Source organism: Bubalus kerabau, chromosome 15 (assembly GCF_029407905.1).
Source record: "Bubalus kerabau isolate K-KA32 ecotype Philippines breed swamp buffalo chromosome 15, PCC_UOA_SB_1v2, whole genome shotgun sequence".
Taxonomy (NCBI): domain Eukaryota; kingdom Metazoa; phylum Chordata; class Mammalia; order Artiodactyla; family Bovidae; genus Bubalus; species Bubalus kerabau.
The window spans coordinates 26926967-26942670 of NC_073638.1; the positions used below are offsets into that span (position 1 = coordinate 26926967).

The 15704-nt window shown below is 49.8% G+C and overlaps 1 long non-coding RNA gene across 1 annotated transcript; it reads right to left on the reverse strand.

Moving 5' to 3' along the window:
• Positions 1–463: 463 nt before the first annotated feature.
• Positions 464–8935, reverse strand: LOC129629052 (uncharacterized). The gene is made up of 4 exons (XR_008703060.1): positions 8851–8935; positions 3749–3900; positions 2142–2322; positions 464–633 (listed from the first exon to the last, which is right to left on the reverse strand). It is a non-coding gene; the product is annotated as an uncharacterized LOC129629052 (long non-coding RNA).
• Between the last annotated feature and the right edge of the window lie 6769 nt (positions 8936–15704).

Below are 15704 nucleotides of genomic sequence, written 5' to 3' on the forward strand. Positions count from 1 at the left end.
CTTCTCGCATTACTGTATCGTGTCATAGGCTCTGTCCCTGCCTCTGACTCTAGCAGAACTGAAATTCCAAGGATGGCATAGATGCCATCTCAGAGGTCCCAGTGTGGGGGAAATCTTCAGAGGCATTTAATGAGATCATTGGCACTGACCCAGGTTGCAGCAACAGAAGCTTCAGCTCATGAGGCTGAGGTTGGGGGAGAACTCTCATCAGGACCATTTGGGAAGAGGAAAGGGTCCTGAACTGAGAGGATTTGAAGAAGGAAAATCAAGGGTGAGCTCCTGGTCACTAATGTCATTTTGATCCGTCCTCCAAAGGGCAAGGCCATTCACCCCATGGGCTGAGGTTACAAGGAGATCTGAATCTGTCTACAATTTTAAAGGATAATTCTCAGGCATCACAAGTAAAAGCCAGGGATCCTCCTGAAGAGTGAAATTTGCTCAAAGGACAGCCAGAATTACTGTAATGAGTACATCCATTAATTTTATTATACACTGCAGGAATAGTCGCCATGGAGACTCAGGTTTTCCCTCTGGTGCTGGGCTGCTCTGGGTAATCAAAAGGAGCCCCATTTTGTGATTTAAAGACAGTGACAATGAGGAGGAACTTGGAAGGTTTTTCTTAAGGGTCAGTTCCTGAAAAAGAAGAGGTAGTGTATTAATCAAGATGATGCTAGCTGCTGTAACAAATAAACATAAAATCTCAATGGTTTTAATGCAACAGAAATTGTATTTCTTCCTCTCATGGGGAAGCACTCTGCTTCAAGGAGACATTCAAGGACCCAGACCGATATAAACTGTTGCACCATCAACATGTGGTTACTTCCTGGTCTCCCTGGGCAGTCACTTCCAGCCAGCAAATGGAGGAAGACCAAGAGAATATATGCCTGGGAGGTAATTGTGAACAAGACTCAGAGCTGGCATATGTCAATCACTTCCATTCATATCCCATGCTCAGAACTCAGTCATGTGACCCATGTAGATACAAGGGGTGATAGAAATGTGATCCCTGTATGCATGGGGACTTTTGCACGACAGCTCTCTACACTATAGAAGGGATACATGAATCTTTGGTGGACTACTACCCATCTGGCCCAGGACATCTGGTATAACCAGGGGAAAGACACTGGACCAGGGGTCCAGCAATCAATGTGTGGGCCACAGTGAGTCATCTTTCCTCCCTTGGCCTCAGTGTTTTCATCCCTAAAATGGGAGGGTTGGACTTTGTGGTCTCCAGCAGACTTTGACCATAATACTGAAGTTGAGCCTGTCCTGTGGGAAATAAGCTGTTCCCTGAGCTCATAGAAAGTTCCACCAGTAAACTGCCCTCCCGGGCATCAAGTCACAGTGCTTTGGGAAGACTGTACCAGGCCACAGTCTCACTCTCAACCTGGCATCACACAAACTGGACCCCAGAGAGGCTGGAAATTGAGCGATCCCCACAGGAGAGGAAACATTAAAGGTTACATGATTTGAGCCTGCACAGGGGTCCAAGTGACCTTTCCTTGAGTGGAAAGACACAGGCTGCCAGTCCAGTGACCAATGAGGCAGACAGCGCCAGGAGCTGGGCTGCCCCCAGGAACCACGATTGAGCAGAAGGGCTCACGCTGCCTGAGTCACAAAGGTGAGCACGCTGAGTGCAGGCAGGAAATGCTGGAGCTCTATGGAAACAAACGCACAATCCATCTGTTACACAAACACATGCAGTATTTACATGGCTGGATACCGAGGTCAGGTACACAGCAGAAAAGCAAGAATGAGGATATGCAAACACGGAGTTAAGTATAAATGGATATACGGCCAGTGCATATTTGCCTGGGGTAGATAAAGATGTATTGCTCTTCATGAGTGGAGAGACACACTTAGACACACACAGAGGTGCATTTGTATATTATACCAGGACCCATGGTGGATACATAATGAGGTGTATGTAGATGCATACATAAGCTCATTTATACCCAGAATTCACTTCAGGACATTCATAGCATTCACCTAGAAGTCCACATAGTTTTCCACATACGGAAACACACCGTACACAGGAGCACATACACAGGAGCACACAAGCAGCTACCCCAGTATGCAGGTACACACACATTTATACATGGAGTCCACACAGAACAGCATCTCACAGCTAACCATCTAACCTCAGAGCTGCACACAGAGAAGAGGCTGGGCTTGTCTTAGACCCTGGTGAAGTCTGTTGACCCTCCAGGCAAATCCTTTCCTCTCTTTGGGCTTCAGTGGGCTTCCCTGGTGGCTCAGCAGGGAAGAATCCGCCTGCCGGTGCAGGAGACACAGATTCGATCCCTGGGTCGGGAAGATCCCCTGGAGGAGGAAATGGCAACCCACTCCAGTATTCTTGCCTGGGGAATCCCATGGACAGGGGAGCCTGGCGGGCTACAGTCCATGGGGTTGCAAGAGTCAGACATGACTTAGTGCCTAAACGACAACAAATTCGTCAGTATGATATGGGGGCTGGACTCAGCGATCTCCAAACACCAGTTCTAAACTGGCTGAGAGAGATTCATCATTAAATGAGAAGGCGGGGTCCCTCTTCACAGGGTTCTTCCAGTCTAAGGAGAAATGGGCAAGCACAATCTGGAAATGCCTGGGAGGCACAGAAAGCGACCAGCTTATGATTAATGATGGCATCTATACAGATAGTCAAGGTCTGAGGAAATACAATAAAGCTGGCACCACGACTTCCTTTAAAGAAGACTTGATTCCCTCCACTGAACAACACCAAAGTGAACCAGATGGCCTCCGGGACTTCCAGGGGGGGCAAGCATGCCAGGGCAGCCTTCAGGGGCAATCTCAAGGGGGACAGAGAGGGGCGGGGGACGCTTTCTCCCAAGCCTCCGGACCACAGCAGGCAGGCGCATCTGTCCTGGAGGCCCCCAAAGGCTGAGAGCCCAGACTCAGGTGACCTGCTGTGAGCAGGAAGAAATGACCAGAGTCACAGGTTGGAGGCCAGTCACTCCACCCACACTCAGCCCACACAGCCCTCTGGCTTAAGGAACTCCATAAAGTGGCCTCTGAGCAAATCTGCACATTCTGTCTTCTGCTGTGAAATGGCTTGCGGATTCCTGCAGGACAACGCTGGCCAACATCCAGGAAAGAGGGCTACATCCTACGGGCACCTGCATCCAAACTCGCCCACACGTGAAAACCAGCATGCACACATGTGGGCATGGGCGCTTGAGGCTCCCAGTTTGCACACGCGTGCCCGACAGTGGATACCACACAAACGTGACTGTTTACAGGTAATCTCTGCCCATCTGAACCTGCTGTGTAATGCACATTTGAATATGCAAATCATTGTATGTGAGGGTGTCTGTATCTGTTTTTTTCCCACTGACCCCATTCACGGTGGGCTTCCCAGGTGGCTCAGGGGTAAACAATTGACCTGCCAATGTTGGAGATGCGCGTTCAATCCCTGGGTTGGGAAGATCCCCTGGAGTAGGAAATGGCAACCCACTCCAGGATTCTTGCCTGGAGAATCCCACGGACAGAGGAGCCTGGCAGGCTACCCATGGGGTCACAAAAGTCAGACACGACTTAGCCACTAAATAACAACAACCATCAACAACTATTCACAGTACCCAAAAGTATCCATCTCGAAGGGAAACCCATTTCCTGTTTTCCTGTCCTGCTCACACAACCAAAAGTTCTGCCCTCCAGGAAAGAGTAGAAAGAAGTCTGCCCTCCTCCCTCTTGCTGCCTTCCTTCCCTGACCCACTCCTTTCCTCACCAAATTGGCAAGACTGGGGAGAGACCAGAGCATGGCACCTGCATCGCAGAGTCAGCATGGACCACATACACCCGCCTCTCCTCAGCAAGGTGAGTTCTGCCCCAAAGCAGGGTCTGCAGCTGTCTGGGTTCTTGTCTTGTGACTCTGGACCACTGCAACACGAGAGGGAGAGGTGGGAAATCCATGTGGGCCTCATTTCTTTAAATCGCCTTTGCTAGCAATAGAGTTAGTATTCACAAATCTAGTATGTGGCCAATTGTAAACCCACACCCCAAATTTAGAAATGTGAAACCATGTGTCTTTAAAAAAAAAGAGATGAAAATACAGGAATAATTTCTTGGTCACTATTAGTCTATCTTTTACTTGGTCTAGAAATCGATAGAAAGAGGAATGCAATTAATCATCACTCTCAAATCTCTGGACATTTGCTCACCCTGGACACCTGCTCACCCTGGACACCGGGTACCTGTGTGTGGGCCACCATTCTAGCTGGCCTGTGGAGCCTGCCCATCTGTGGCACTGATCACTGATCACTGAGGATCTGCATTGACACGTGTGATTCACTGAGACAGTAACGGCTGCACATACAGGTATTTCTATGTGGGTGTGGATGATTTCATAGCTGACTTATGTGTCAGTATTCGCGGTCTTCGTGTGTGAATGTGAATCATAACCCCAGGTCCAGATTCCCCGCCCATCATCCCGGAAGGGTCACAGCTCTGAACCAGGAGAGATGAGAGGATGCTGGGCTGTCTTCCTCACTCCTTCGCTCGCCTTGCGCCGGCTTCTCCCTCTCCAGGAAGAGGTCACCCGGAGGCCCCTCCAGAGACAGGCCCCACCTTGCCTGTCTGAGAACAACAGGCGCAAAGCAATCTAGCAATTAGTAATAATCGTGCCTCTCTGACAAGCCATTATTTCTCCAGGACAAAGAAGGCACTTGGGGAGGTGATGAGGGCAGGAACAAGAAGGATGGAGAAATGGCCCCTTCTTGTCTCTGGACTGGGCAGGAGTTTGTGACTCCTCAGGGGAAAGTGGGGACCACACTGACTCCCCTTGATTTCCTCCCTGGTCCCCCATATCTCCCCTCCATCCTCTCCTGCCCTCTTTCTCTCTCTCTCTCTTCTCTTCCTCTCTTTCTTCTCCTTCTCTCCCTTGCCCCCGAGTACCCAGGCAGGCCTCACTTCCAGCCTCACAAAGGGAATTAAATGATTCAGGCTCAGAGGAACCCAGGCCCAGGCTGCAGCTCAGAGAGGAGTGCAGGAATGGCTGATGGGGAGGTCAGGACCGACCAGTGTTTTGCAGGACTTGAGCAGGCACAGAACGGCCTTAGAAAACCAGCTTAGGGAGGATATGCCTCAGCATTCAGCCACCGCTGGTCTCATGGACGTTCCCTGAAGACAGGTGGTTCTTTTTTTTTTTTTTTAATTATTTATTTGGCTGCATGGGGTCTTAGTTGCAGCTTGAGGCATCTTTTGTTGCTGCCTGTGGGCTTCTTTCTACTGTGGCAAGTGGCCTCTGGAGCACACAGCTTCAGTACTTGCTTCATGTGGGCCTAGCTGCCCTGGGCATGTGGCATCTCAGTTCCCAACCAGGGATTGAACCCATGTCCCCTGCATTGGAAAGCAGATTCTTAACCATGGGACCACCAGGGAAGTCCCCAAGACAAGTAGTCCTGCAGTCACAGAGGCTTCTGGGGTATAAGGAACTTTGACAAAGGAACACAAATGTCTAAACAACAGGATCCCTTCCCTTGAGGAGCCTAAACCCAACAGGAAGGAAAGGAAGTCTTCACAAATGGCTGTAATACAGAACTCAGTGTAAAGTACCATGACAAAGAGGTCAGCAAGTACTGTGAGAGATAGAGACTCTTGGCACCCGGGCAGATCGGGCAAACTTCCTGGGAGAGAAAATACAAACCGAACCATCCAGAATAGAGAAATAAAGGATTCCCAAGGGAGCAGAGGGGCACAAGGGCATCTGGCAACCAAGAAGTTATGAAGATGAGGAGGTGGACTCTGATGATGTCAAATAACATCAAAACTGTCCTTGTTACTTTCTAGCATGTTCTCCTGGGTCCAGGCCCACTCCACTCATTACCGCCTGACCAAACCCAAGCCTCTTCACCTCTCCAGTGTCTGCTTCCTGGAACTGCTAAAATGCAGAGGTGATCCAATCTGCCCTCCATAACAGACAGAAGAGATAGGTCTTTGGTCCAGGCTTAGTCACAGGACAGTCTGAGAATAGATGCTGCTGCTGCTGCTAAGTCGCTTCAGTCGTGTCCGACTCTGTGCAGCCCCATAGACAGCAGCCCACGAGGCTCCCCTGTCCCTGGGATTCTCCAGGCAAGAACACTGGAGTGGGTTGCCATTTCCTTCTCCAATGCATGAAAGTGAAAAGTGAATGTGAAGTCGCTCAGTCGTGTCCGATGAGAGGATAACAAAAGGAAAGAAAAAGAAATACTTTGCATCTGAATAATACAGCTTTCAAAGCACTTTGATACACACTATCTCACATGGGCAAAAAAAAAAAAAACAAAAAAAAAAAACGGTGATATCGACCACACTGCAAAGATGACAACCAGACTCAGAGAGGTAGGGGGTTAGGAAAGATTGCATAGTTGGCCTGGCTCTATATGTGGCCATACAGCAGTGGGACCTGCGGACCCACTTGGAGGCCATTTAAGAGGAAGCAAGAATGTGCTCTAGGATTAATCTCCCCAGCTGTCCAGAAAATGGGAGGAGCCAGATGTCCAGCAAAGCCCATGGCCAAAGAACCCTTGCACCACACCCAGACACTGTTTAACTGGAAACCCACCCCTAGGTCAGCAAACCCTCCAGGAAATGCTGAGAACGTAGCCCTGTGCACACGCTCGGGACAAAGCCACCCCAGAGATGCTCCTCAAAACCAGCAGAGGACTCTCCCCCAAAGCAAAGCTGAGCCTTCCGTGATCTGGCCTAACCCAACCTCTCACTGCTCATCCCTGGCCATGTTTTTCTTTTGTGACACTATTCAGCCCCCACGCTCCCTGCTTCTGTGCCTTTGCTCTTTCAGTCCCTCCACTTAACACACCCCCCACATGCCTCTCTGCCGACCTTCACAAGGTCTTTCTCCTCCTCTCATTCACATCAGAATCCACCTCTCCCTCCACCAGCACTTTCTACCTCAATAATGCACTTAACCCAGCCCGCCAGGCGGCAGGTTGATTGATGGATGCCTCTGCCTCCCTCCAGTGGGCTGTGGGCCACAGAGAACCACAGGGCAGGCCTCCTTTATTTCAGCACCTCCCCAGTCCCTGCCACACACACACACACACAGACACACACAGTAGGCACTTGGGTTAAATGTATTAACATGTCGCTTCATCCAAATGTCACAGTGACTCTTATCAGTGCCTCTACTAAACTTAACACAGCAGGACAGGGTCACACCAGGGTGGTCCAGGGGGAAAGCCAGGAAGTTATCCTGGGCTAGACACAGACCCGGCTGCACGAGGGTGGATGAAGAAATGCGCCCAGCCACACAGGGATGACCCACCTGGGAAACCCCCATTAGCAAGCCCCTCTCTCAATTTGGCTGATCCACACAAAGAAAGACCCTGAGGACCATTCAGATCCCCTGGAAATGTCAACACTCCCCGAAAGAGGTCTCCACTGGCCCAGAAGTCTCCAGGCTGCCTGCACTTGTGATAAGCACAATAAATAAAACAATGAGACCCATTTGAAGGCACTTGTGAGACAGTGGAGCTTTGAGAACTTGACTTTGATGAGTTTGAAAGGCAGAGGAAAGAAAGAAGAACAAGTTTCCTCTTGGGCCCAGGTTTGTTTATCCTGCTTCTCAGAAGCCAGAGCCTACAAGTGCAAGTCTGATGGTTTTAAATGGCCGGATGTGTTTCTCCTACAGGCCCCAAGGCACTTGTCTGCCCTGGGCCAGGTCCCATGTCAGCCCAGAGAAGGCACAGCCACTGGGGTGGGGGTTGGGGGGAGCAGGCCCAGAAGGGGTAAGAGTCCAGACTTGAGCCCTCCCTTGGGAGAGCACAGAGGAAGCAGGGGAGCTCCAGGTAAGGGGGAATCACAAGGTACAAGTAGCCGAGAGATGCAGCCAGTGACGCCCCCCAGCCCCATGGGAGTGGAGGACAGAGTCGAGGACCAAGGGTCTGGAGCTCAGAGCTTGGGCCTGGATCCGCGCCTCCCTTGCCTGGGGCCAAGTCTCTTTCGAGTACCTTATCTTCTTTCTCTCTGAATACCTGGCTTCCCTGATGGCTCAGAGGTTAAAGCATCTGCCTCCAATGAGGGAGACTCAGGTTCGATCCCTGGGTCGGGAAGGTTCTCCTTGGAGAAGGAAGTGGCAACCCACTCCAGTATTCTTGCCTGGAGAATCTCATGGACAGAGGAGCCAGGTCGGCTACAGTCCACCAGGTCACAAAGAGCCAGGTCGCAAAAAGTCGGACACCGACTTCACTTTCACTTTCACCTTATCTTCAAAAACAGAGTCCTCTCCGAGGTGCCTTGCCTTGATTCCTTGACTCCCTAGCCAGGTGGCTTCAAGGGGGTTTTCAGCTCCTTCCTGACCCCTCTGCTCCCCAGGTCACACCAGACTCACCTGGACCCCATTCTACAGGGGCCTTGCCCCTTCTCAGCTGTCATTACACCCCCGCCTGAGAAAACCAACGTTTAAAAAGACTCAGTAACTTGCCTTCCTGCTGCCTTTACAAAGGGCCTCAGCACCCGTCTCATTCTCACAACAGCATCTGCCAGGTCAGCAGCCAGGTATTACCATTGTAGCAAAAAGGAAAGAGAAGCTGGGAAAGGTGAAGCCGCTTGCCAAGATCGCAGCTAAGAAGAAGCAGAGCAGAGTGTATGGGATGCACCCATGAATCCCGCACTCTGTCGCACCCCTTCCTAGGACGACCAGACAGGCTCCCCTCCCCCACCTCCATCCACCATCTCTGTCACAGTAAGACCATCCCCTGCACCGCCTCCCCCCTAGATCATTCGACCAGCCACTAATTGGCTCCTAGAAGTGATTACTTCAAAGAAGTTCCCATCGGACCAAGAATTCTCTAAAACACAAAACAGCACGCTCTCCGGCTGCTCGCAGCTTACTGCTGCTGCAGAGCTGGAATTTCTACGGGCCTGTGAGCTGGGCTGGTGGGCGGGGCTGCTGAGACCGGCTAGGGGCGGGGCCAGCAGGCCCTGTCCTGGCCCCGCCCCGCTTCCGCCCCGCTTCCTCCTCACCCACCACCTGATCTGGAAGCATCTGTGCTGCGAGGCACTGAGCAATGTGGGGGCCAACCCCGTACAACTAAGGTTGGAGAGGTGACGTGTCCTCTCAGAGTCATTCGACCAATCATTAGCAGATCTGGGCTAGACCCCACCAGACTAAGGCCCAACCCCACATCACCCTGCGTGAGTGTGTGCTTCAGTCGTGTTGGACTCTTTGCAACCCCATGGATTGTAGCCCTCCAGGCTCCTCTGTCCATGGGGATTCTCCATGCAAGCATAGTGAAGTGAGTTGGCATTCCTTTCTCCAGGGGATCTTCCAGACCCAGGGATCAAACCCACATCATCCTCAGTTCAGTTCAGTTGCTCAGTTGAGTCGGACTCTGCGACCCCATGGACTGCAGCACGCCAGGCCTCCCTGTCCGTCACCAGCTCCTGGAGTTTACTCAGACTCATGTCTATTGAGTGGGTGATGCCATCCAACCATCTCATCCTCTGTCGTCCCCTTCTCCTCCCACCTTCAGTCTTTCCCAGCAGAAACTCTTTCTCAGAGCACACCCAACCAGGCAGGATGCCACCTGCCCACAGGTAAGGATGGATGGAGTGCTGCTCTGTGGGGAGCAGGGGGCTGAGGGGGCCGAGCAGAGAAGTCCAGAGATTCTGATTCCCACCCTTGAGTGCCCTGTTCCTTCAGCCCGTGTGCTGACCTACTCTGTGTCAGAACCGGCGCTAGACCCCTGGGTCTACAGTAGACAGGAACTGCCCTCCAGAAGGCCACAGTAGCAGTGGCCACAAGCAGACTCTCTTGTAAGTGTTCTCCTCTCCCCACCGCCATGCCTTCTGAGAAGGAAGGATTTGCGGACAGACGTCTGGACGGCCTCTGGCCTTGCCCTTCTGTACTGTTGAAACCAGCATCACAGCACAAAAGTTTGGTCAGAGCTCTTGATGGAATGTGGGCACCTGGCCATGGGGATGTACCTACAATTATAACTCCGATTTCTCTCTAACTTTCAGACTCCTGGCTTCTCTTGATAAACTCAGGAGATCTGGTAATACCTGGCCCATATTCCTTCATTCATTCATCCGTGGGCCTGGTCCCATCCCTGGTGCTGGGAATACGGAGGTGAACAGGGCCGTCCAAGTCCCTGCTCTTGAGAAGAGTCTCTTCAAGGGGCCACAGTCAGCTGGTGTTGGTCCCTTTGTAGGACAAGTCCACTCTAGTTCACTGCAGCCTCCGCCATCCCTTGGACCACTCTTCCCACTTGTGATCTTGCTTGGCTGAAGCCAACATACTGACCTCACTCTAATCTGCAATGGGTGCGGGAGTGTTTGCCATGCGGTGTTCTGCATTTATATGAATATTTGAACTTTTTTTTTAATTGAAAAATAAGAATGAAAGTGAAGAGAGTTACTTGTGAGTGAAAATCTAGAAAAATGAAGGAAGGGGTGAGATAAAAGCCAGCCAGGGCTGTGCTTGGGGTGGCTTTAGGAAAGTGTAGGGAGAGGGGAGAGAGAATATGGGGATGTTGCCACACTGGCTGGGAGAGTGTGAGATGGAGAGAGATGGAGGAAGGGGTTTTTTAAAGTTTTGCTGCGTGTTAGGGATGAATGTCCCTTTGGCATCTTTCAAGCAACTTTGTGAACATTTAAAATTATTTTTCAATGCTTTTTTGACATCCATCTTCTGATTCTTTTGAATGTAATTCTGTTGGATGGGTGTTAAGAAAAGAATCAATAAAGCATAGTGAAGTGAATAGTGTGAAAGTCACTCTTTGTGACCCCACAGACCATACAGCCCATGGAATTTTCCAGGCCAGAATACTGGAGTGGGTAACCTTTCCCTTCTCCAGGGGATCTTCCCAATCCAGGGTTTGAACCCAGGTCTCCCACATTGCAGGCGGATTCTTTACCAGCTGAGCTACCAGGGAAGCCCAAAGCATAGTGAGTGCATAATCAGGAAGTAGGGGCTCCTGGGAGGAGCTTTGCTCCCGATCTGGGAGTCAAGAACAGCCCCCAGGGAGAAGTTCTTTAAACTGTGGAAGAGTAGATGCTATGGCAACACAAGAAGAAGGTAATGAGACAAGGAAAGTCAGGGAATCTTCCAGGCTGTGGGGATAGCCCTGGGAAGGCTCAGATGGCAGACTCTAGGATCTGCCTGTGGATCGAGATGGGAGGACAGTTGACTGGGGGTAGCGATGAAAGGAGAGATAGGGTGAAGGAGTGGGCAGGAATCCTGCCAGGCCTTCTGAGCTCCATGGCAGCTCATCAACCTTGGCTGGTGGGCAATCAGGAGCCACTGAAGGCTGTAATCAGTGGCTTTAAGATACTCCTCTGTCTGTTCTGTGGGAAATGGATTGGAATGAGGCAAAGCAGAGGTAGACAGGAGGCTATTGTGATAAATCAGGGAAGAGAAAAGGGTAGCCTAGGCTGGGTTTCTGGCAAAGAAAACAGGAAGCAGGGTTTGATTCTAATGACACATAGGAGATGATGGAGAGTGATGGTCTAATTCAGCACCATGTCCCTAACACCCAGCACACTGCCTCACACTCAGTACAAATGAAATGAATGTGTATTGAATGCATGGGCAAATGAACCAAAGATGTAATAAATTAACAAGCAAATCTGGTAGGTGAATGTTAGCTTGCTTAAACCTTCTCCCTCCATTGCACAACCTTCAAAAAAGAAATGGCTACCACTTCTGAAGACCTACTACGATCCAGGCAGTGGTATTAGGTACTGCATATGCCTCATTTCTGCACAATCTCTAAGCTTCACAGAATTCTTGCACTTAGGTGTTATGATTCCCATTTTGCAGGCAGGAAATAAGAGTTAATGTAGGTTGCTCACGTCCACCCAAGGAATAGGAAGCAGAGCTAAATTCTCATCCAGGGATAGTCTTTCTACACCTCACAGATCCTCAGAATGGTCCCCTCCATGAGGATTTGATGCCCAGCTCCCCCTTGCTTTTCCCCCACTCCCTACAACTTTGTATTACAGGTGAAAGGAAACAGTTATCAAGTGAAATGGAAGGTTGGAAAACATGAACCCCAAGTTCCTGAACATTTAGTTCTGCTCTCCTTCTGTTGCAGGAAGAGGGACCCCTTCCAGGGCCCAAAACTCTAACACTTGGGCTCTTGTCTAACACTCGGAAATGAATTGTCCAAGGAGACACATGTGCTGACCAAGCAAGAGATTTTACTGGGAAAGGGCACCTGGGTGGAGAGCAGTAGGGTAAGGGAACCCAGGAGAACTGCTCTGCCGTGTGGCTCACAGTCTCGGATTTTATGGTGATGGGATTAGTTTCCGGGTGGTCTTTGGCCAATCATTCTAATTCAGGGTCTTTCCTGGTGGCTCATGCATTGCTCAGCCAAGATGGATGCTAGCGAGAGGGATTCTGGGAAGTGGACGGACACGCGGTGTCTCCTTTCAACCTTTCCCGAACTCTTCCGGTTGGTGGTGGCTTATTAGTTCCGTATTCCTTATCAGGATCTCCTGTCATAAAACAGCTCATGCAAATGGTTACTATGGTGCCTGGCCAGGGTGGGCGGTTTCAATCAGTGTGCTTCTCCTAACATTTCTAGTTATCTTCATCATCACCAACAGTGAGTGCTTACTGTAGACCAGCTGCTGTACTAGACAATAGGGCTATGAAGGAAAATTGGATTTATTCCCTGGATGGCGGAAAATTGTCCAGTATCTGGTGGGGCAGGGTAGTGAGGAGGAATAAGTGGGGTTTTGTGAGAGCATGTGCAAAGAAGGCTCACAGAGGTAGACGTGTTGAGACCAGGGTGTAGGACCCTCAAGGGGAAAAGGTAGCAGATGAGAATGGAAAGGTGGTGGACATGCACCTGAATTAGGACAATAACAGGGACTAGGAGAAGAGACAGCAGTAAAAGAGGCTTCAGTGATGAGCCAGACAGGATGGTGAGGCTGGGTTAGAAGAATGAGTGGCCGCTGCCCGCCTGTAGGCACTGAGAATCTGGGTATTTCGGCCTGAGCAACTGCCAGCTCCTTCCCCAACCCCAGGGCAGTTGCTGAGACATTTTATTGTCCCCCAGAGTCAGTGCATGAGGAACAGAGAAGGGACTCAATCTCTGCCCCAACTCTCTCTGCAAGCACAGCTTCTGTCTCCAGACACAATGTTGTGCCTGGTGCACAGTGAGGCTGATCAAGCCAAAACATCAGAATTTGGAGCCAAGAAAGGTGTATTGAAGGGCCAAGAAAGGAGGGGTTTCCTAGGTGGTAAGAACCCGCCTGCCAATGCAGGAGACACAGGAGATATGGGTTGGATCCCTGAGTTGGGAAGATCCCCTGAAAGAGAGCATGACAACCCACTCCAGTATTCTTGCCTGGAGATCCCCATGGACAGAGGACCCATAGGGTCACAAAGAGTCAGACATGACTGAAGCGACTGAGCTTGCAAGCAAGGAGAATGCGTGGCTCATTCCCCCGCCCTTCAGAAACCTCAGACTCCCCCAAGGGTTTCATCAAAGCATTTTTAAAGGCTACATGAGGGAGGGGGTCACAGGGTCTGTGATCAGTTCTTGCACAATTCTCTGATTGGTGGGTATTGAGATAACGGGGTTAACATTATCAATCCTTAGGCACCAGCAGGTCTGAAGGCTACGTGCTCTTGATCATCAAGTAGCTAATTTCTTCCACTTGGTGGTGGTTTTAGCATCTGTAAAACAACTCAGGAAGTATGCATCAGATACTGTTATCTGGGTACTTCAGAGAGGAAACTACAGCAGACGATGTGGGGAGGGGTCTGTCCAGGGAAGGCCCCAGCGGGTCCTGCTTGGTTATACTCCTGCTTCTCAGGCTGCTTTCCTTACCTGTCAAAATTCACAAATCTGATCAACCCACTTGCCCTCAAGCCAAATAACTCCGTCTTTGGCTAAATAGAGAAGAGGAGATCAAGGATTTGAAGAGACACTTATTTATCTCTTTACCAGACAGTCTAATGAATAATTTCATGTTTGCAAAAGCTCATTTTGAAATTTGAAGACAAGAGATATATTGCCAAGGCGGCTCTAATACTGCGACATTAATTTTGCACTGAAAGATTTACTCAAAAATTAGATTTTACAATTTTAATGCCTCCATTCTTTTCTTTAAATAAGCTGTGAAATACAGTTAATTAGACTTAAACCCTGGAAGCTTAGACGTTTGAGCTTTGGTGTAAGCTACAAAAGAATGCAAGCTTTTTCACTTGCAAATTAAATCTAAATTCTTTGCATGCCTAAACCTATACTACTTGCAGAAATCCTGCTGTTCTGAGAAGGGGTCTTCTTGAAGCTCCAGATGTGGACCCCATTCCGGCTGCAGAAAAGGGTTGTGAAAAGGAAAAGGAAGGGATGGGAGGTGGAAAAGACAGAGGCCATCTGACAAACTTGGGCAGTGTTAGTGTATCCTTTGGAACACCAGCCTCGAGAACTGCTCCTTAGGACATGAAGGTTCCACACTTGAAAAAATCAGGGAGATGTTGCCTCTGATGCTCCCTTCTTAAGCAGTCACAAGGTTCGAGGAAATAGAACAAGCAAGCAAATAAATGAAACGCTGTTTAATTTTGTTTCCTCCAGAATTCCCAAATATATTTGAGTGAAGCTTTTTTTATCAAAACACCTAACATTAGAGTCTTTCCACTGCTCCACAGAACTGCCTGCTTTGGGCTCTGGCATCCCCACCAGGACTGCTTTCTCCTCCTTAGACCTGGCCTTGGAGACCCAGCCCATACCTTCTGTTCTCTTCTACGCTGATCTCCTCACTGGGACCTGTGAAAGCATCAATTACCCAGCCAGCTGAGAAATACAAAACTGAATTTGCAAAGGGCTGAGGAATTTAGGGGCCCAACCTAGATACAGTAGTGGTATCCAGCTAGATGACCATGTCTTCAATACGGTGCTTAACGTTAGAATCAGAGAAATAATAGAAGGTGTAAGAACACAGGCTTCCCTTGTAGCTCGGTCGGTAAAGAATCTGCCTGCAATGCAGGAGACCTGGGTTCGATTCCTGGGTCGGGAAGATCCCCTGGAGAAGGAAATGGCAACCCACTTCATATTCTTGCCTGGAGAATCCCATGAACAGAGGCACCTGGCAGGCTACAGTCCAGGGGGTCACAAGAGTAAGATACAACTTAGTGACTAAACCACCACCACCGCCTCCCTGTGAGACCCCACACTGCCTGGAGGTAAACTTGTCTAGGACCCTATCAAGTAGGCTCCAAATTCACTGGGCTGGGGTCTTTACTCTTGCCAACCCCTAATACTTCCCCATCCATAACTTCCATTTCTGAGTCAAAGGGTCCTTCTTTCCAGCTACCAGCTTGTGCCTGATTCCATGGGCAAGCCCCTTTCCTTAGCCCACTGCCTCCTCACCCTCTGGGGACCATGGAACCCCCTGAGAATCTAATGAAATCAGTGGATCCTCTTCCCAGAATTGTCCAGTATTGAAAGCTTCACAAATGCCTCGAAGCCAGTCCATCAGCTCTGTCTGTGACTTCTTGTTAAGAGGCATCTTGATCTGATCTAAGGTGTTAGTGAAATCTAACCAATCCTGATAGACTGCATGGAATTTTCCAAACATCCACTGTGTGCCTTTGTTTTGTGCCCTTTGCTATTCGGGACATGACCCTTGCTACCCACTGCCTGTTACTCAACTCAGGGCATCATTCATCTTTGGAAGGTAAAAATGATATCAACATAACAATGATAACAATAGAATGGGAAAGACTAGAG